General features: G+C 45.1%; 1 long non-coding RNA gene across 1 annotated transcript; it reads right to left on the bottom strand.

Annotated features, from left to right (window-relative positions):
• Nucleotides 1-319: 319 nt before the first annotated feature.
• Nucleotides 320-19,579, bottom strand: LOC309373255. Its single transcript, XR_014169907.1, has 3 exons — nt 19,507-19,579; nt 4,639-4,811; nt 320-426 (listed from the first exon to the last, which is right to left on the bottom strand). It is a non-coding gene; the product is annotated as an uncharacterized lncRNA (long non-coding RNA).
• Nucleotides 19,580-20,900: the final 1,321 nt, after the last annotated feature.

Here is a 20,900-nt window from a genome sequence, read left to right on the forward strand (position 1 = left end):
ATGTCACCTAAAGTTTAAGGCTGGACTTCAGTGATGTGCTGAAATGCAAACATTCCGTATTTCATCCCGCCAGACAGAACAATCTTCCCTGCTGCACACTGTTATGGGGGGTTCTCCCAACCCCCTAGGCCTTTGTGGGGGGGGATGGGACTGGGAAGCCCCACTGCACAAGCTGAAGTCCAAGCATAAGTCTTCTGCTGATGGTGTTCATTGGGTGAATCCCACTCTAAACCTTTAATGACACTTCAACAATAAGCACTCTCAGCCTGTGGACCTGATCCTCTACAACCCCATTCATTCGAGTGAACAAACCATTCACCTCCAGTCATTCCATCCTATCCAGATTGAGTCTTGGTTTGCTCGCTGTCATCCGGCCTGTTTCCATCTTAAAGCATTGATTCTGGGCACCTACAACCTCACCTGCGTCTGACGAAAAAGAGAAAAGAAAGCTGGGTGCCAGCCATGTACTAGTGATGCATCTGACCAAATCTGTGGATGACTTTTCTCAAAGGCTCCGTAAATAGATCTTGCGTAAATGTGGAGTTGCCCGTATGTGAAATAAGCTTTGCCATGGTGAACTGAAATGCGTTCTGTGTGCTCAGAGGGGCATATTTGTAGTGGGGCTAATACATTCCCAACCATAATCCTTAAGCAAAAACTGTGTTATCAAAGTCACTTACTTATCTGCCTAAAATGGGCATGTGTGGACAAGATCCATGATACAAAAGAAACAGCATGTATTCTGGGTTTTTTTCCAGTTATGGGCTAGCTGTGGCCAACAAGGTGTAGAAGTTACGGACTGAACCACTGGTTCAGAATGACCTCTTGACTCTGATGATAATGATCAGGTGTCCACAAAGGGGTATTTAATAGAGTTAGGCAAACTGCTCCCTGACAACATGTTTGGACATGATTTAATTTCTAGAGAAAATAAACTTCTGTCCTGCAGCCATCATGAAAAAGACAGGCTTGCCTTTATTGCAATATCTGAAGTCAGCTTTGTCATGATAAAGCTGAAATGTGTTCAATGTGCTCAGAGGAAAGAACTTTTTCAAGGTATTCAACCTGGAAAAATGTTTCCTTTTTTAATGGCAACCAATCCATCTAGATTCAAGATGAAGTGACAATGCCTTGGGAAGTGGCTTTTGATGTGCCCAGCCTGCATGTTAAATCAGGTCCATTCCTCACCACAACCCTCCATCCCACTTCCTTTTAAAATAAATTTTTAAAATCCTGCATTCAGCTCCTTCATAAAGGTTGTCTCTGGTTAGATGGAGCAGCAAAACCTTAAGATATCACATCATAATACTTGCATGTGAAAACACACAGAGAAGATTCTGTATAGAACTGAGCTGGTAATTACACAAAATGAATGTGTTGCACTAGGTTTTGTTGAATACAGTACATCTGTGCTGAGGGAGGAAAGAGCTTGTATTCAGTTCACATCCCCAATCCCTGAGGTAAAAAGGTAAAGGACTCCTGGATGGTTAAGTCCAGTCAAAGGCAACTATGGGGTTGCAGCACTCATCTTGCTTTCAGGCTGAGGGGGCCGGCGTTTGTCCACAGACAGCTTTCCAGGTCATGTGGACAGCAGGACTAAACCACTTCAGGCGTAACAGAACACTGTGATAGAAGCCAGAGCGCACGGAAATGCCGTTTACCTTCCCACCACAGCGGTACCTATTTATCTACTTGCACTGGTATGTTTTCGAACTTCCAGGTTGGCAGAAGCTGGGAAAGAACAACGGGAGCTTATTCCGTTGTGCGGATTTGAACCGCTGACCTTCTGATCAGCAGGCCCAAGAGGCTCTGTGGTTTAGACCATGGCACCACTCGCTCCCTGCCAATCCCTGCACAGAGGTTTGGTGTTACTGAACACAATCTAACCAACCCCAGCTTGTGCTACATGGAAAAGGCCACAGGTTCAATCCGCAGCATTACCAGGTAGAGTTGTTGTTGTTGTTAAATGTATTGCCTGCCCTTCACCAGCTGGTCCCAGCAATGTAAGATTCAGGATCAAAAATAGTCAAAGAAAGGAGATTCCAACTAAACATTAGAAGAACTTTCTGACTGACTTTCTGACTTTCCACTGACAACAGTGGAAGGGACTACCTCAGAAGGCGGTGGATGCTCCTTCATTGGAGTTTTTATATGTACAACCATATGTCAGGGATTCTTCAGCTGTGATTCCTGAATTGCAGGAGGACAGAGCAGCAGATGACCCTTGGGATTCTATGTCGAAGAAGAAGAAGAGTTTGGATTTGATATCCCGCTTTATCACTACCCTAAGGAATCTCAAAGCGGCTAACAATCTCCTCCACAACAAACACTCTGTGAGGTGAGTGAGGCTGAGAGACTCCAGAGAAGTGTGACTAGCCCAAGGTCACCCAGAAGCTGCATGTAGACAAGCAGGGAATCGAACCTGGTTCCCCAGATTACGAGTCCACTGCTCTTAACCACTACACCACACTGGTTCTCAAGCTGTAAGAGGCATCATCAGAGCTGAAGGACAAGGCAAAGATATTCACAGTGTGAAACAGTAAGTGGTGTGGCCTGGAGGAAGAGTATTGAGGCATATAAAATATTGAGGTATATAAAGAGTCCTGGGGGGCCACATTTGGCCCAGGGCCTGAAGTTCCTAATCCTTGTTTTAAACTGACTGTGGCAGGAACCTGCCTTCTAGTTAAAGCAGAGGTGGGGAACCTGTTGCCCATAATATGTTATTGAACTACAGCTCCTGTCATCCCTGACCACTGGCCAAGTTGACTGGGGCAGATGGGACCTGGAGTCCAACATTAACTGCAAGCCCCCTCCCCGCCCCCGCCACTGCACACCAACTGGTGGCTGGTATCCACTCCTCTGCAATGCAATCCAGGGATATATGGGGGGGGGGGGAGGTTATACTGGGATACATTTTCATACTATGAAAAGAAAAAAACGGCAGATCTCTGGAAAAAAAAGAAGAGTTTAAAAACTGTTAATTAGGCGTGTTGTGTTGTCTCTTCTCAAATATTTCTGGCACATGGTTCCTCTGTCTGCCACTCGTGGCAATTGCCATGCCCTACTTGTGAGCTTCCCAGAGGCACTTGGCAGGGAGACAGAGAACGCTAGACTGGATGAAACATTGGTCTGATCCAGCAAGGTAATTATGTACATTGGAGGGCAGCCTGTTTTAAAGCATTTTTTTTTTCTACTAGAAAAAGGAAAAAGAAAGAAAACCACTATCCAGCTATATTTGATTTAATATTTTTTTATGGAGGTTTTGCACAATCAAAACACACCGCAAACACAGAATTTCCCTTCTGGCCCTGAGCATCACTCCTTCCACTACTTCATTTCAGAACTGTGGGGCCAAGCCTGATAGCAGCTTTAAAGCAGGGGCGGCAAACCTTTTTTTAAAAAATCCTGAGGGCCACATTCCAAAGTGTGCAACCTTCTGGGGCCATGTGTCAGAAGTGGGCGGGATCAGAGGGGGAAAAAGGAGGCGGAGCAATAGATGTGACCGGGCCTGGCCCACCCATGAGGCAAGATGAAGCGACTGCCTCAGGCAGCAGGATCCATAGGGGCTGCAGATCCAGCCTCCAAGGAATGCTCTACAGAAGGTGCTGCTGGTCTCCTCCTACCCCTAGGGGGGAAATGGTGAACCTTCTAGGGCAGCGGTTCTCAACCTGTAGGTCTCCACATGTTGTTGGACTACAACTCCCATCATTCCTAGCCAGCATCAGGGATGATGGGAGTTGTAGTCCAACAACATCTGGGGACCCACAGGTTGAGAACCGCTGCTCTAGGGTCTCCTGGGCTCTGCCTAGTGTGATTCAGAGTGGACCAATTCCCCCCGGCTCCTGTGATGGCCTTTGATTCCCAATTGAACCATTGGGTAAGGCTGATTTGGTTCCCCCTCTTGTTCCCAATGTAGATATTTATTTCCCCTTTGTTCCTGATGTAGATCTACATCATCCCTTCTTTTTTGTGGTTTGCCTCAGGTGCCTAAACGTCTTGTGCCAGCCCTGGGTGTGACTCTTATCTTTGTACAGTAGACCACATGCCAACCATTTGAACTTTCTACATAGACAAACCCATCCATCAACAAGACATTATCGCAGTTCAAGGACACATTCCAGCCAGCCGAGCATGGATTAGGACTGGTTGGGGTGTGACCCCTGGGTAGATAGATTCCTGGGGGCCAAATGCGTATATTCCTGAGGGCCTTGGAGAGTTGCATTCAGTCCCTGCATCTCAAGTTCCCCACCACTGCCTTAAATAAAATCTTACAGAAAGGAAAAGAGCAGTCAGGAGGATGCTGTCTCTCTTTCAGCCTTGCAGACATTATCAGGCTATTATGAAGGCAAAAGAAGATAAGGCACCCTGAATGTTTTGGATGAAAGATCAGAGGGGCCACTTATGCAACACTAAAGAAAGAGAGAACAGACTTGCACACTGTTTGCATAGGCAAAGTCCTATGTATAGATGCAAATTTATCAGTTCCATCTAGTATTAGTCCTACTCAGAGTAGGCCCACTGAAATTAGTAGGTATGATTAACTTAGGTCCATTCATAGCAGTGGGTCTACTCTGAATAAACCTTAGTTGAAAAAAAGCCCAGTGGCTAGAATTACAATGGAAATGCAAGGCATCTCACCATAGCAGGAAAGACTGTGACCAGGAGACAGCTTGGTCTGCTACCCAGGTGTGAACTGTTGATGGGCAACTTGAAGGCCCCTCCTGCTCTCCCTCCTTGGGGTCCTCTGTCTGTGGACCAGGCAGCTCTTCAAACAGCGCGCCTTCCTGTGTGAAGTAGGGCACTTGGCCACCCTAGGAAAGATAGAATGCAAAAGTGATAATAAACTTGGGGGGGCACAGAAGAATGAATATTTCACGGCGGTGATTTAAGTTCCTTCTTTATACTTTTCTCACGTCGCTGCAATTTTCCAAAAGGCGCTATCACTTTATGGCAGGTGGAGATAAATTTCTCACCCCTATTTCTCTTCTGCTACATGTCCTTTATTTAGTATATTTATATCCTTTCTCCTCCTGTCGTGGAACTCAGGGCACCATAAATAAGTTCCCCCAGGTAGGCTTCTCATGCAGTTCTGAACCCACTTAGCGTCATCAAGGTGCTTGCACCATACATCCTCAAACCATAAAAGACCTTCCCTTTTCTCTTGTGCCTTCCTGGTGCACTGATTAAATTGTGATGCTATGCACATTTTCATGGGAGTAAGGCTCTTTGGTCAGATGAGTCTAGCTATTGAGTAGATGAGTCTAGCTATTGAGTAACCTGAACAAGTTTATAGCAGTAGATACATTTGTAGCTTTCCAGTGCTGAAGAATTAACCTTTTGCTCGCTAATATTGCCCACACAGAAATGGCTTAACAAATTTAAATAAGTATGGTGTCTTCTTGTCCTAAATATATTCAATGGGGTGCTTCATTCAGTCATACGTACACATTGTCTAGCAGCAGCACAGGCCCAGAATATATTGGGAAATATTTCCCCTGTGCCTTTAAGCTTGATTCTATTCATGTGTACATAGAAAAAGTCCTGCTGTTTTAAATAATAGGTAAAGGTAAAGGTACCCCTGCTTGTACGGGCCAGTCGTGTCCGACTGTAGGGTTGTGCGCCCATCTCACTTAAGAGGCCAGGGGCCAGCGCTGTCCGGAGACACTTCCGGGTCACGTGTCCAGCGTGACGAAGCTGCTCTGGTGAGCCAGCACCAGCGCAGCACATGGAAACTCCGCTTACCTTCCCACTATAAAGCAGTACCTATTTATTTATCTACTTGCACTTAGGGGTGCTTTCGAACTGTTAGGTGGGCAGGAGCTGGGACCGAAAGATGAGAGCTCACCCCACCGCGGGGATTCGAACCGCCGACCATGCGATCAGCAAGCCCTAGGCACTGAGGTTTTACCCACAGCGCCACCCGCGTCCCTGTTTTAAATAATGCTTTCCCCCAGATAGTTAGGCATAGGATTGCAGTCTTACAGCACAATCCCAGTGGAGTGTATTCAGATGTAAGTCCCAGTGAGGTTTATTCCTGGCTAAAAGTGCATGATTGCCGACAAAGATCCGTATAGTTAAAGCTATGGTTTTCCCAGTAGTGATGTGTGGAAGTGAGAGCTGGACCATAAAGAAGGCTGATTTCCGAATAATTGATGCTTTTGAATTATGGTGCTGGAGGAGACTCTTGAGAGTCCCATGGACTGCAAGAAGATCAAACCTATCCATTCTGAAGGAAATCAGCCCTGAGTGTTCACTGGAAGGACAGATCCTGAAGCTGAGGCTCCAATACTTTGGCCACCTCATGAGAAGAGAAGACTCCCTGGAAAAGACCCTGATGTTGGGAAAGATGGAGGGCACAAGGAGAAGGGGACGACAGAGGATGAGATGGTTGGACAGTGTTCTTGAAGCTACCAGCATGAGTTTGACCAAACTGCGGGAGGCAGTGGAAGACAGAAGTGCCTGGCGTGCTCTGGTCCATGGGGTCACAAAGAGTCAGACATGACTAAACGACTAAACAACAACAATAAAAGTGCATGTAGCAACTTTCCCCAACATGGCAACCATGCTGTCCAGATGTTTTGGACTTCAAACTCCAACAGCCCCAGCCAGCACTGAGTGATGGGAATTGTAGTCCACAGCATTTGAAAAACAGCATTTGAGGCTGGGGAAGCCGTCTATACAACAGGGGTAGAGAAACTGTGACCCTCCAGATGCCATTGGAGCCCAACTTCTATCTGCTCTAGTCACCATGGCCAGTGGTCGCAAGGATGATGGGAGTTGGAGTCCAACAGTATCAGGAGGCTCACGTGTTCCTCCACCTTGTTTTATGTAGCATTAATGTCTTCACCTTAATGTCTTCAGGTGAAGCCTCACTCTGCAGGTGCAAAGTGTAACCAAGGCTGTGCCTTCCAGTTTGTAGAACAGCCTTCCTGATGATACCCACTGAGTAGGGACGGGGGGGGGGGGGGATAAAGTCAATTCAGTTGGCCTTTAAGGGTGAATCTAAGTATTCTGCACTTTCCTAAACCATCTGAGAACTGAAACACAGCCATCCTTCAAAATTTACACTTCTCTGAATTTTGCCCTGCGGTTTTCCAGTCAAGTAACGTGTACAAAACTGTACATACTGGGGTAAAAGTGCATTAAAATACTTACAAAACTGTGTCTAAGGCTACAATCCTGTTTCCATTTACTTGAGAATGAGCCCAATTGAACTCAGTGGGACTTGCTTCTGAGTAGACTAGACGTGTGTAGGCTTGCATTGTAATAAATTCTGGAAAAGATAAATAAATAGGGGCTGAGAAAATGAGACAATTTTGAAAAATAAATTTTGCTTTACTGCTTCGTTCTATTGATAGATATGGCATTCCCAGACATGGTAGGTAAGATAGCCAACAAGTCCTGTCTCTAATGGGGAGACTATATGCCTTCCTCCCTTTCTTTTTAAGTGACTTCTCTCTTCTTATTTTTTTAAAAAATGATTTAATGGTTTATTCTTGTGAAGCAAACCTGTAGGGCTGTCAACCAGTTGCAGAATTTTTAACTGCTCCATGCTCATTTTAACAAGTTAACTGATTAAACATTTGATTCTCTTCCCATTAATTTACAGTGCCAAAGCCCCAACACCAATTCCTGTTTTGACAGATTGAAAGATGCGTGTGATTGGTTGCTTCTGACTTGTTAAACAAAAAGTTATTGCTTATTCTTCGAAGGGAAAGCTAACTTAATACTTTTATTCCAGTAACACACTGGAACCAAAATAGCATCAATAAAACAAGGAACAAACAACCCCAAGTGTGCTCTTAAATTGCTCTGCCAGATTCATCAGTTAAGCTTTGGTTGATTCATCTATTGATTAAATGTGGTAGCCCTACAAACAAGCTGTTGTGAATTCATCATTTCCCCTACCAAATGGCCAGCAGCCTGGAAACTCCGTTCCTCATTGTTGTCTCTGTGGGTGTGAAAGAGCCGGGAGGAAATTTTGGCCATCTCACCTGCCCTGTCTGGGAATGCCGTTGGCACATGGCAATGTTCCGCAGTTTTCTGTGCATCAGATAACTTGTTTCAAATTGACACATTCCCTGTCACTCAAAGGGTTTCTGAAAAAAACCACTGAGAGGGAAGCCTGAGAAGGACGGGTGACCCCCCCCCCCAAGGGAGAGAAGCTTGAACTGCAGTTATCAATCAAGCCAGGACCACATAGCACCTTGGGGAGGTGGGAATCTGCTTCTTTTTCAACACCTACTTAATGCTCTTTAGGCTGCCTCTTTCTCAGCAGACATTAGCTCATGCTGACTCTTGCAGCAGCTTATATTGCTATGTTCCAACTCTTACACCCATTCAGCAATGTATGCCTTCAGATTTCCCATAAGTACAAGGGAATTTTCCCACACACTTACCAAGCTAGCTTACATTTGCACCAGGCCCTAGACAGCAACACAACTGCCTTCATGCCTTCTTCCTTGCAGCAGGAACAAAGGCCTTACTGAAGAGTTTAACTTGTGCTTCTTTCTTTCTTTCTTTCTTTCTTTCTTTCTTTCTTTCTTTCTTTCTTTCTTTCTTTCTTTCTTTCTTTCTTTCTTTCTTATTAAAGGTAAAGGGACCCCTGACCGACTCTGAGGTTGCGGCACTCATCTTGCTTTATTGGCCGAGGGAGCTGGCATACAGCTTCCGAGTCATGTGGCCAGCATGACTAAGCCGCTTCTGGCGAACCAGAGCAGCGCATGGAAATGCCATTTACCTTCCCACTGGAGCGGTACCTATTTATCTACTTGCACTTGGCATGCTTTTGAACTGCTAGGTTGGCAGGAGCAGGGACCGAGCAACAGGAGCTCACCCTGTCACGGGGATTCGAACCGCTGACCTTCTGATCGGCAAGTCCTAGGCTCTGTGGTTTAACCCACAGCGCCACCCGTGGTCCTTCTTTCTTATTAGACACTGCATATTTTAGTTCTGGAGAGGGTGAGAACACACTCCCGAAACACTGACAATTAAATTTCTGTTTGGTGAAGGATACCCCAAATTGTGGGGCATTGCTGCGGAATGAGGGCAGCAGCCTTCCTAATGTTTGCTCCGGTAAATGCTCCTCTGCTAGAGTGACAGTGGCTGCCCACACACCATACATTTGAAGCACAATTAAAGCACATGACTTCCCCCTCCCCAAAGAATCCTGGGAACCTGTACTAGGGTGCTGGCCAATTGTAGCTCTGTGGGGGGGGGGGTAAACTACAGCTCCCAGGATTATTTGTTGGAAGCCAACTTGGCAAAGGCTGATGAAGTAGTGGCTCTCCAGAGTTTCAGCTGTGGGTTTTTCTCAGTTCCAGTTGAAGATGCCAGAGGTAGAACTTGGAACTTTTTGCATATAAAGCCTGTTTTCTACCCCTGAGCTGCAGGCTGTTCCTATGAATGATATAAGAGCGTGTGGCTCAGCTGGTAGAGCATGAGACTCTTAATCTCAAGGTTGTGGGTTTGAGCCCCAAGTTGGGCAAAATATTCCTGTTTTGCAAGGGGTTGGGCTGAATGACCAACTCTACAATTCTATGATACTATGCCATGAAAATGTTGATTGCATCTGTGTGTGTGTGTGTGTGTGTGTGTGTGTGTGCGTCCTTCCTTTTGTGGTGGGGGAAAGAGACCAGTATTCTTGCTGTTCATAAAATAAGAAGAGAACACTGGCATGTCAATCCTTTTACTGATTCCCCCCCCCCAAAAAAGCAGGGGTCTTGTTCTATTGCCTTGTGCTCTACTCTAAACTGGCACACTGACCAGCCAGCTGCTTACCAGTGCTTTAAAGATGTGTGGCAATAAATTGTAGGTTTCCACCACCACCTGAACACTTGCAGTGAAACAAAGCACAGAAGAACAGGACTCTTACCTAGACATCATATTTTAACTTGCTTACTAATGAAATTAGGAAAAATATGAAGTCTGCCTTAACAAAAGCCACGTATGTAAGCACAGTCTCCAATGAATTTCTCCATCCAGAGTGACATGCAAAATATTAAACCTTGAAAACAAGGGATCTTTTGTCAAAATACAGAGGCTCAGCCACACCATCTGTTATCTGGCTCCTGTCAGCTGATGAATTCCAGCACAGCTCACCAGGAGAGCTTGCTCCATGTGGCACTATTCCTGTACTGATAGCCGGTCACTCAGTTCCTTTATGGATATGATTCACAAAAGATTCAAGGAATGACCTCAGTTAACTAGTCTTCTTGTGGCTCACCAGTGGGAAAGAGGCCAGTGTTCTTCAGATGTGAGTTTCCAGGTGGTATAGGACTTCTTCTTCTTTGGCGATCACTCGTAGCTGAGCAAGATTGTCTTCCATGAACACTGTCTTAACAGTGCATCTGTAAGTGACTGTGGAGGCCAATTCTGGATCCACACGTCCTTCCACAGTGGGAACATAGGTTTCTGGGCAGGAGTTGATCACAGTGAGGGTTTGCCAAATGTACCTTCCTCTTAGCACATTTCTCCCTTTCATCCTGAGTTTGAGCGTCTTCAAAGTCCATGACACCTTTGGTAAAGACTGTTCTACAATTGGAGCACTTGCAGCCCAGTGTTTCCCAACTGTCAGTGTTTATACTACATTTTTTAGATTTGCCTTGAGAAAGTCTTTAAACCTCTTTTATTGACCACCAGCATTACGCTTTCCATTTTTAAGTTTGGAATAGAGTAGTTGCTCTGGAAGACGATAATCAGGCATCCAAACAACATGACCAGTCCAACAAAGTTGTTGTTGAAGAATCATTGCTTCAACACTGGGGATCTTTGCTTCTTCCAGTACACTGACATTAGTTTGCCTGTCTTCCCAAGTAATGTGTAAAAAAAATTCAGAGATACCATTGACGGAATCTTTCAAGGAGTTGGAGATGGTGTTTTTATGTAGTCTGTGTTTCACGGGCATACAGTAAGTTTGGTAGTACAATAACTCTGTAAACAAGCATTGTGGTTTCCCTGTGAATGTCCCAGTCCTCAAACACTCTGTACTTCAATTGGGGGAAAGCTGCACTCGCAGAGTTCAGGCAGTGCTGGATCTCTGCATCAAAGTTGGCCCTTGTGGTAAGATAACTGCCAAGGCAGGAGAAGTGATCAACACTTTCCAATGTTACATCATTAAGCTGGATTGTATAGGACTACAGCCCCCATCAACCCCAGCCAGCTTAGCCAATGGTCAGGGAGGATGGGAGTTTTAGTTCAACAACATCCAGGGATGCTAGACTGTAAAACGCTAGAACAGACAACAGTGGGTGAGAAGCATCAATAGTTTGACTATGTAATGCAGCTTTATATGTGAATTTGGTCAGTAATATTTCAAATAAGCCCACGTACGACAGTTACTGAACAAGTCACCATAAAAGGGGTCAAGAGAGGACACAGATTTGTATAGCAGTTGCATGTATTTATATCTAAAAACCAAAATTAAGAAATACACATGTAATGTAGGGTTGCGCCATAAGTCCCGCAAACTTGTTTAAAAATAGCTCAATAACTTTTTTTTTAGATTTTGCAAAAACTTTTAAAAAAAACAACACAATAAAACCTCAACAACTTTGCAAAACAAACAAACAACTCAACAACTTTTGTGTCTGGATTTTCACTTTTTGAAATAGGGCAATGCTAATATAATGCAGATAGCACAAAATTCATCTCACCTTGGCAAGACTGTGGCAAAGTGATCTGCATGCATGTTCAGTCTGCCACCCAGGTGCTAACTCCTGAAGGGCATTTCCAAGGCCTCTCCTGATCTCCCTTCTTAGAATTAACCATCTTACCAACAGTAAACAATCTTTTCTATTATAGTGAGATGTATTGTCTGTCTACTTAAATTATAGCAATTATTTCCAAATTTGCATCTGTACATAAATTTGCATCTGTAAATTTCATGCATATCTGTGCCCTCTTCTGTTCCTCTTCTTTTGGGCGATGGCTAAGTGACCACCCTATGCTGCCGCCATATGTCCCCAGTGTCTGATGCCTGTCCCTATGTAACTTTTACCAAAGTCTAGCAGTTTCCCTTCCATCTTCCCTGCCAGGCTTCATGTTTTTCTACCCACCATTCCCACTGGGAGCATGTTAGTTGGTCTGGACTCACAAAGTGCTTTGAAGACATCAGCAAATGAAAACACCCTTGGCGTTAAATGGAGGAGGAGGAGGAGGAGGAGACACTCAGCTGAGCCAAACCTATTTTCTTAGAGTTCTCATGTTTGGCTATGTTCTTGTGACTTTTAAACGTGCTAGATGCATGACTGCTACCCACCCACTCACTCACTGCCAATCCTCTTCAAATAGCCATCTATGCTAGTGGCCATCCCAACATCCTGTGGCAACACATTCCTTCAGTTAATTATACCTGTGTGAAGCAGTTCCTTTCCTTTATGCGAAGCCTCTTGCCAGTTGGTTTCATCAGTTGAATTTTGGTTGCAGCATTTGGTGCGAAACAGAAGTCTCTCTGCATATTTCAGAATTATATGAAACTCTTATCATGTCTCCTTAAGTCTTCATTTTTCTAAACTGAAAGCAAAAAAGGGGAACGATTCACCCAACTCTCTCGCTCTCTTTTTGGCCTTGCTCTGTGGCTCTAAAACATTTTTGTTTTCTATTTTACATAGATAGGGTGATCCAAAATTCCCACACACTATTCCAAATGCGTGTTCACCATAGATTCAGACAATCATTGGATAGTTGCTCTTGGATTTTCTCATCCTTTACTCATTCCTCACACTTCCAAAAAAGAAAAAGAAAAAAGGTTGTGCGAATCCCATCCAGCTAGTTACCGTAAATGAGCAAAGAATCGAAACAGTGAAGAAAGGGTGAAGAAAGAAAAACACATGATTGCAATAAGCATTGTTTTGCCATTCATGACAGAGCTGAACTTTTTTCACATGTGATTGCTCAGATTTTGGGAGAATGGAAAATTGAAATTATATGTAGATGCAGAGTTACCATTAGCCCCACTGATACATCTACTTAGTTTCTGTAGCTGCAATTTTATGAATACTTATATGGGAGGACGTTTCCCTGAACACAGCGAGACTTACTTCTGAGTAGGTGTGTATAGGATTCTGCTGCCTGCACCTAAAATGTTACATGGTTTAGGTTGTAATCCTATAAATACCTATCTGGGGGTAAGCCCCATTGGGATTTACTTTTCAGTACAGTATAATATTGCACAACTAATGGTGGATTTGTTAGAAACTGCAAGGATTTTTCCTTTGGGAAGTACAAACAGTTCCATCAAAACTGGCATGTTTACCAAAAATATAAAAATGAAGTTAATGTATCTGGTTAGGCTAACAGCTTATCAGATTTCTAAAACTAAATGTACAACATTCAAAGAAGTTTGGCGCCTGGTTGTATCATAGATAACAAATGGGTTTTCTGTATGCGATGATCTTTTTGAATGGTTGAATTGGATCACGTGGAGTCATTATTATGAACTTTGCTTTTTATTTTGCACTTAGAAGTGCTACCTATAAGGAAGTTTCCTGCTGTCAGATGTGAGCAAGATCCAAACAGTCCCCTGTGCAAAGTGAAAACACATGCTGATTCCCATCCCCACACCCAGCTTCAACCCCCTCCCACCCAGAAGGGTCTCCTAATATTCTGTAGCAGTTCTCATGGAGAATGGGAAGCTGCCTTAGTATACTGAGTAAGACCATCTAACTTAGCACTGCTCACATTGACTGGCAACAGTTTTCCAGGATTTTGGACAGGGTTTCCCCACATACCTATTTGGAGATGCTGGGAATTGAAGCTGTGGCCTCTTGCATTCAAAACAGATGTTCTACCACTCAACTATGACCACTGTCAGAGAGGCGCAAGAGGTCAGCAAGGAAAGACCCCCGTACACAAAAAGAAGCCATGTAGTTCTCTAGATTTCACCCTCTGGGATTAGTACAGACCCAGTACAATTTACCAGCCCACATTCCCAGCATGTCTCAGCGACATCTACGCTGGCTTGGTCATGTTGACAGAATGGGAGATGGCAGGATCCCCAAGGACGTGCTCTACAGGGAGCTGTCTTCAGGCACCAGGCCCACCGGCAGGCCAACTCCGTACAGTGGTACCTCTGGATGCGAACGGGATCCGTTCCAGAGCTCTGTTCCAGAGCTCCTTTCGGATCCTGAAGCGAACACAACCCGTGTCAGCGCGTCTGTGTAGGTCGCAATTCGCTACTTCCGCGCATTATGTCATTTTGAGCATCTGCGCATGTGCGAGCAGCAAAACCCGGAAGTAATGCACTCTGTTACTCCTGGGTCGCCGTGGAGCACAACTCAAAAATGCTCAACCCGACGCTACTTCAACCCGAGGTATGACTGTATTACAAATATTTCCTCCAACCTATTGGATTATCCCCATGATGGGCAAACCCAAATTTATAGGGGAAAATCATGGAGGCTGATGTTGTTTGAAAGTAATATCATGTGGACTATGCAAATTAAATGGTAGTGAAACAGCTGCAAACACACGGTTTGCATGAATTTGTTTAACCCCCTTTCAAAGTTGCCCAGGTTGGCGGTCGTGCCTACCAGGACATCTTGTGGCAGTGAATTCCATAGTCTAACTATGCGCGGAGGGCTTCTGCTTCTAACACGTGCTTCCTAGTTACCAATTCTTTGCCCTGTGGGAAAAGCTGATGATTCATGGGTTAGTCATAGTTTTTGACATTAAGGAGATGCAGAATGATAGGTTGAAGTGATTATTATTATTGCTAATGCGACTGCTACCACAGCGTTAATTTTTTTCCACCGCTGCCAGTGCACCTCACAGATATCCCCTGAGTTATGACAGGAAAAGCAAAAGAGTTTACTTGTGGAAGATTTCAAATCCACTTCTTTTTCTCCCAAACCTCACTTGCGTGCCCCAGGTAAAAGCTCTGGAAGGGCTGGCAAATCCCCCAGCGCTTTTGAAACAACACTCAGCTCACCAGTTTCTCTCTGGTTTGTGAGAAGCTGCACATTTTGGCCAAACCACCCAAAAGCAGGGGTGGGTGGGGGAAGGTTTTGGACATTTGGTTTCATCAGAAGTTATGGAGCCAGATGAGGTCACCGCAAAGAGGTCACAGAGGATATGACACAGGAGTGGGATTTGGAGAGAAAAGAGGGGGATGGACGTGGGAACAAGGAGCCATTGTAAGAAGACCTTCCAAGTGCAGGCCATAATCAGCTGTGAAAACTGGCAACCGTTCTCTCTGGTGGCCTGCAGACAATGCCGAGTTTCACATGTTCTTAACGTGGGCCTCTGTAAACAGAACGGCAAAAGAGCCGGCAAAGGAGAGTGCGATTAGACATCTGAGGTCCAGGCAGGTCTCGTCTGCCGGGATCAGGCTGTCTGCCTCCTGGCGCAGGCCTGTATTAACTGATAGCAGGAAACAGGGGTTAAGGGAATGGAGGGGATTCGGGAAAGGGAGACGGCTGTCCTACCAGACTTGGTGGTGCAAATCCATTTTGTCTGATTATATACATAGCGGTATATCTGTGAAGCTACACAGATAATTGGAGATTTGAGGTATTGGGGCGGGGGGAGAACACCACTCGTTTGTCACCTCTTGGTTGTGAGGGATATAGAGAGCCCCTCAGGGCAGGCCCTAAACATTTTCCTGCCTGAGGCGAAGGGCAAGATGGCGCCTCCTCTCACTGCATATACAGAAGCCAAGACCGTCCCTGTCATTAGGAAAAGTGAGGCAGCCACCTTAGGCAGCTAGTTTAGAGAGTCATGAAGAGGCTGGCAATCATCAGTTATTTAGTTTACCACCGTGGTTTTACTCCCAGAGAAGCAGGGAGAAGCCTGCTGGTATGCACACCCTTTAATATGTTGTGGCCAGAAACCAGGAAGCCCTCCCCTCCCAGACAAGTCACATGACTTGTGTGAGATCATGGTGGGGTGGAATTATGGTACCCAAAATGGCCACCAAGCTCTCACATGAAAAAATGGGATGTCCCAGTTTTCCAAGGGGAGTTGAGGCATATGGGAATGTTCAACTTCAAGTACCAAAGTTACCTGATTGGCTTTTGGTGCTGTGTGCTTTGCTGTTGTGTGTGTTTGTGGGAGGGTGCAATTTGCTGTTCTACCACAGGCAGCAGAATGTTTTGGGTCAGCCCTGGCAGAAGCTGGTTGGACTGGCAGTTGAATCTCAGTTCACAATGGTGACAGGGCAACACACCTGAGGGGAGCACCTCTTTTAGGGGACATGGAGCAGGTTGTGTGGTATACACAGCTCTATCCTCAGACACCTTGTGGCTGGTCCCCAGCCCACAGTACCTGCTGCCTGAGACGGCCGCCTCACTCTGCCTAATGGTAGAGCCGGCCCTATCATTTCTTGCATGTCTGCTGCAGAGCAATCTCTTGTTTGTTTGCTTGCTTGTGTATGTATGTGTATGCACGCTTGATTTTAAGGAAACCTATAAGTGGTTTACAAAAATAAAAAATAAAATATTTTAATAATAAATAGTTTAATATTAAATAATAAAAAATATAAAATAAAACATCCTCAATAAAAACAGTTAAATAGTTAAGTCAGTGTTGAAAAACATTCAAAAGTGCTGGTGAACAACACTACACCGCTGCGAGGCAGTTGCCTCAGGCGGCAAATCCTGCCTCCCCCCTCCCCACAACCACCTCCTCTGTGCCCACCTGCCACTGCACCTGCCTCCGCCATGCCTGGCTGACGCCACCTGCTCCTCTTCAGGCTCCTTTTACTACTATGCCACTTTCAGCATTGAGGAAGAGGAGAAGGAGAAGGGCGTTTTCTGTTTTGCCTGAAGCGATAAAATGTCTGGAGCCAGCGCTCATAAGAACTGTAGCTTTAAAAACCAGCACATGTAAATCAGGAGCGCTTCCACTGAGGCCCCTCTCCTCACAAGCAATCCTCCACTCACCAAATGAAAACAGAACTTTTACTTCAGGGCCTCAGATTTATCCCCGAATGCATTGCCAGCTTCCCTGCCCTCCACCCGCCACTAATTGTCCCCAATGCTGGTCTGTCACTTCCCTCTTCCCTCCCAGCTTTCACCCACCAATTAAAGATCAAACACATTTCAGATTTCGATTGTGTGTTTTTTTAAAAAAAAACATAACAGTATTAAAAATGAATAGCATAAGCTTGGAGACTCCAGGATACCAATTCCCAAAAGGCAAATTAAAATTTTAAAGCAGATTGTCTCCAGATAGTCAGCTGTGCTGACAAAGCATTCTGTTTTGCACTTGCGAGAACAGAGTGGGGAGATGAACACAATTCTTACGCTATACATTGTGTTGTATATGAAAAAGATAACTGTGGAAAGTGTATGATTCTGCAAAAGTTTGTTACAGACAATTTCTTACTTACCAGGAGCAAACACAAATCCTAACCGATAGAAGAAACCCAGAGTACAATTTGGGAAGATGTTCTCCTACGCAAGTAGAGTATGGGTGGTCATCTATCAAGGATGCTGTTGTTTCAAGCCTCTTCCTTTGAGAGTCGGCTTGGCCTAGATGACCTCCAGCCCTAAAATTCAATGCTCCTATGAAACTTCATTGAAAGAAACAGAACCTACTCAAAAGCACTTACGTGCTGTTACACAGTTCTCATTTACATCCATGAAACTTGCACAGCAGAACTTCTCAGAAGATTGTGTCTCCAATGCTAAAAGGATGGTGGGTCTATTTTCTTATTTGGCCAGCTGGTTTCTTGGCCTGTAGGTTATAGGGATTACTAGAGCTCTGCATGTGAGTTGGCTTCAAATGAACATTTGCTGGAAAAGTGACCGGCCTCCGTATTTTTCCATGTCTCTCTCTCTCTCTCTCTCTCTCTCTCTCTCTCTCTCTCTCTCTCTCTCTCTCTCACACACACACACACACACACACACACACACACACACCTGAGCATTGGTTTATAGAATCTGAATTGTATTTCACTTATTGCTATCTTTTAGCTGTTTGGTACCGCATCATGTGGTATGTTTGACACATAATTATAACTTTTGATTTTCCTTTTTGTACAATGCCTATCCGAACTGCTAAAAGAACTAACCTTATATATTATCTTTACAGTGGTACCTCGGGTTACATAAGCTTCACGTTACAGACTCCACTAACCCAGAAATAGTACCTCGGGTTAATAACTTTGCTTCAGGATGAGAACACAAATTGTGCAGTGGCAGAGGGAGGCCCCATTAGCTTCAGTGGTGCTTCAGGTTAAGAACAGTTTCAGGTTAAGAACGGACCTCCGGAATGAATTAAGTTCTTAATCTGAGGTACCACTGTACTGTGGGGTCCTACCCTTCTGAAGAGAAATGCTTCTGAATACCAGTTCATGGAAACTACAGGGCAGGGGCCAGTGTTCTTGTGCCCTCCTCCTGCTTTGTGGGTTTCCTAATCAGCATCTAGTTGGCCACCGTGAATGCTGGATGAGTCACTGGCCTGATCCAGCCGGCTCTTCTGCTCTTCCTCTTGGTTTAAAAACATAGTAGTCCCGCTGGATCAGCTCAAAGATCCATCTAATGTCTAGCATGCTGTTCTCACAGTGGCCAACATGATGGTGAAGCCCAGAAGATGGTGAAGCCCAGAAGAAGACATGAGGACAACACTTTTCATGATCTCCAGCAACTGGCATTCAAAGGTATGCTGCCTCTGATACTGAATACTGGCATCTATAACCAGTAGCCATAGATATCTGTCATTTAATTTACCAAGTCCTCTTTTAAAGTCTTCCAGGTTGACAGCCATCACAATTAAGAATTTGCAATACCAGCAGCGTGTGACTCAAAATAAGGACCAGTTAATTAAAAAAAAGAAGTCCATAATTTTCACAGAATCATAGAATTGTAGATTTGGAAAGGACCTCGAGGTTCATCTAGTCTAACCCCCCGTAATGTAGGAATCACAGCTATAGCATCCATGACAGATGCCCCTCTATCCTCCTTTTAGGAACCTCCAATGAGTCTGGAGACTCCAAAGGAAACCTGCAATCCACATTTAGAGGGATTTACACTGCAGATACTCTTAGAGAGCCAGTGTGGTGTAGTGGTTAAGAGCAGTAGTCTCGTAATCTGGGGACCCGGGTTCGCGTCTCCGCTCCTCCACATGCAGCTGCTGGGTGACCTTGGGCCAGTTACACTTCTCTGAAGTCTCTCAGCCTCACTCACCTCACAGAGTGTTTGTTGTGGGGGAGGAAGGGAAAGGAGAATGTTAGCCGCTTTGAGACTCCTCAGGGTAGTGATAAAGCGGGATATCAAATCCAAACTCTTAGAACCGACTGAGCCTCACTGCAGCCCCATCATTTCACCTGCTCTTGCCTTTTCTGTGCCTCCCCGTCCCAGGACCTCTGAAGCAAAATGGGCTCACAATCTCATCCACTTCTCTTGACCTTCTTCGTATTTCAGCATCTCTATGTGAAGGCAGAGCAAAGGGGAAGTTGGCCCTTACAGCTTTAACAGCCAAAAGAAGCAGTTCTGGGAGATGTGGCAGGGAAAGAGGAGGGCGGGGGGGAGCCAGAACTGAACTGCCTGCATTTGATACTTTTACCTTCTGTTTGTCTGCCAGTCTCCGCTCTCTTAGAGCCCTCTTTCCTTTCCCTTTCATCCTTGCTGCCTTCTGCTCTGCCTCAATACTCCCCCCTTCTTGCCTCATCTTCCTTGCCACATCCCCATCTTGCTTATCCCTCCCCCGCCTTTCCTCCTCCTCCTCCTCCTCACTCCTTGCTTTGTTGTGGAATTCCTTGCCTGCCTGGTCGGTGGCACACAGCAGCGCTCAGGACAGAGAAGCATGCCAAATGCTGGGGGGGCTGCAGACTTTCTGTCTGCAAGGGGACTTCCTGTCCCTACTTGGGACTTACTTCAAGAAATCCAAGGCAGCGCTGTTCCCCCCGCCTCCTGCCTCCTTTGCTGACAGAGCTGCCGCTGCCGCTGCCTGCAGCCATAATATGCTGAGCGCATAGAGGGATGTAAATCCCAGAGCTAGTTTAGTGGGGAAGACTGAAGAGAAAGGGAAAACAAAAACGGAGGGTTTGGTATTTTGGGAGGAGTCAAGTGTTGACAGGAGGCCGTGTGGCACAGGGTCCTCTTTATTATTTGGGGCCAGGGTTGCAAGGATGGAAGTGGGAGCAGGCAGTATACAGGCATGGTGAATATGTTTACCCCACAGAGAGAAGATATGCGCTTGTGGTCTGTATACATATATCCTTCTAGGGTGGCAATGCTAGGGCAGTCCTTTGCAGAGGGGAGTCTTCTATTCAAAAGACCCTTTTGACGTTGACAGGTTTTGTTGTTGCTTAAATTTGTACAGTGGTACCTCGGGTTACATACGCTTCAGGTTACAGACTCTGCTAACCCAGGGTTAAGAACTTTGCTTCAGGATGAGTACAGAAATCGTGCTCCGGCAGTGCAGCAGCAGCAGGAGGCCCCATTAGCTAAAGTGGTGCTTCAGGTTAAGAACAGTTTCAGGTTAAGAACGGACCTCCGGAACGAATTAAGTACTTAACCCGAGGTACCACTATATACTGTACCTTGTCCCTGCAGGTCTCAGGGTGGTTATGACATAAATAAAATCACAATATCAAAACCCAAAATACATAATAGAAACAAAAAAAACCCAGGTGAGCAGACTGAGCCACAGGCACATAGGTAACCTAGTCACAGTCTTCCCCATTATGGTGAGTTGGGGTGTATTTCTATTTAACTTCCATTATTTCTATACCTTTGCATTTATGCATATAAATTAGAATGTGTAAATGCTGTGCAAATCTGTATCCTGCTTTGTCCTCTTTTCTGGGGGATGTGTTTCCTCTTTGGTGGCAAATAATGAGGGCAGCCACTATCTCCTCCTTTGAATCATGAACTATTGGTAAAAAATGGGTAACATTTTCTGATAATGCACTTCAATGCAGAAGTCATCCTTCTGCACTGCAGATTATTATTAAA

The sequence above is a fragment of the Podarcis melisellensis genome (genome assembly GCF_964234715.1).
Source record: "Podarcis melisellensis genome assembly, chromosome: 6".
Taxonomy (NCBI): Eukaryota; Metazoa; Chordata; class Lepidosauria; order Squamata; family Lacertidae; genus Podarcis; species Podarcis melisellensis.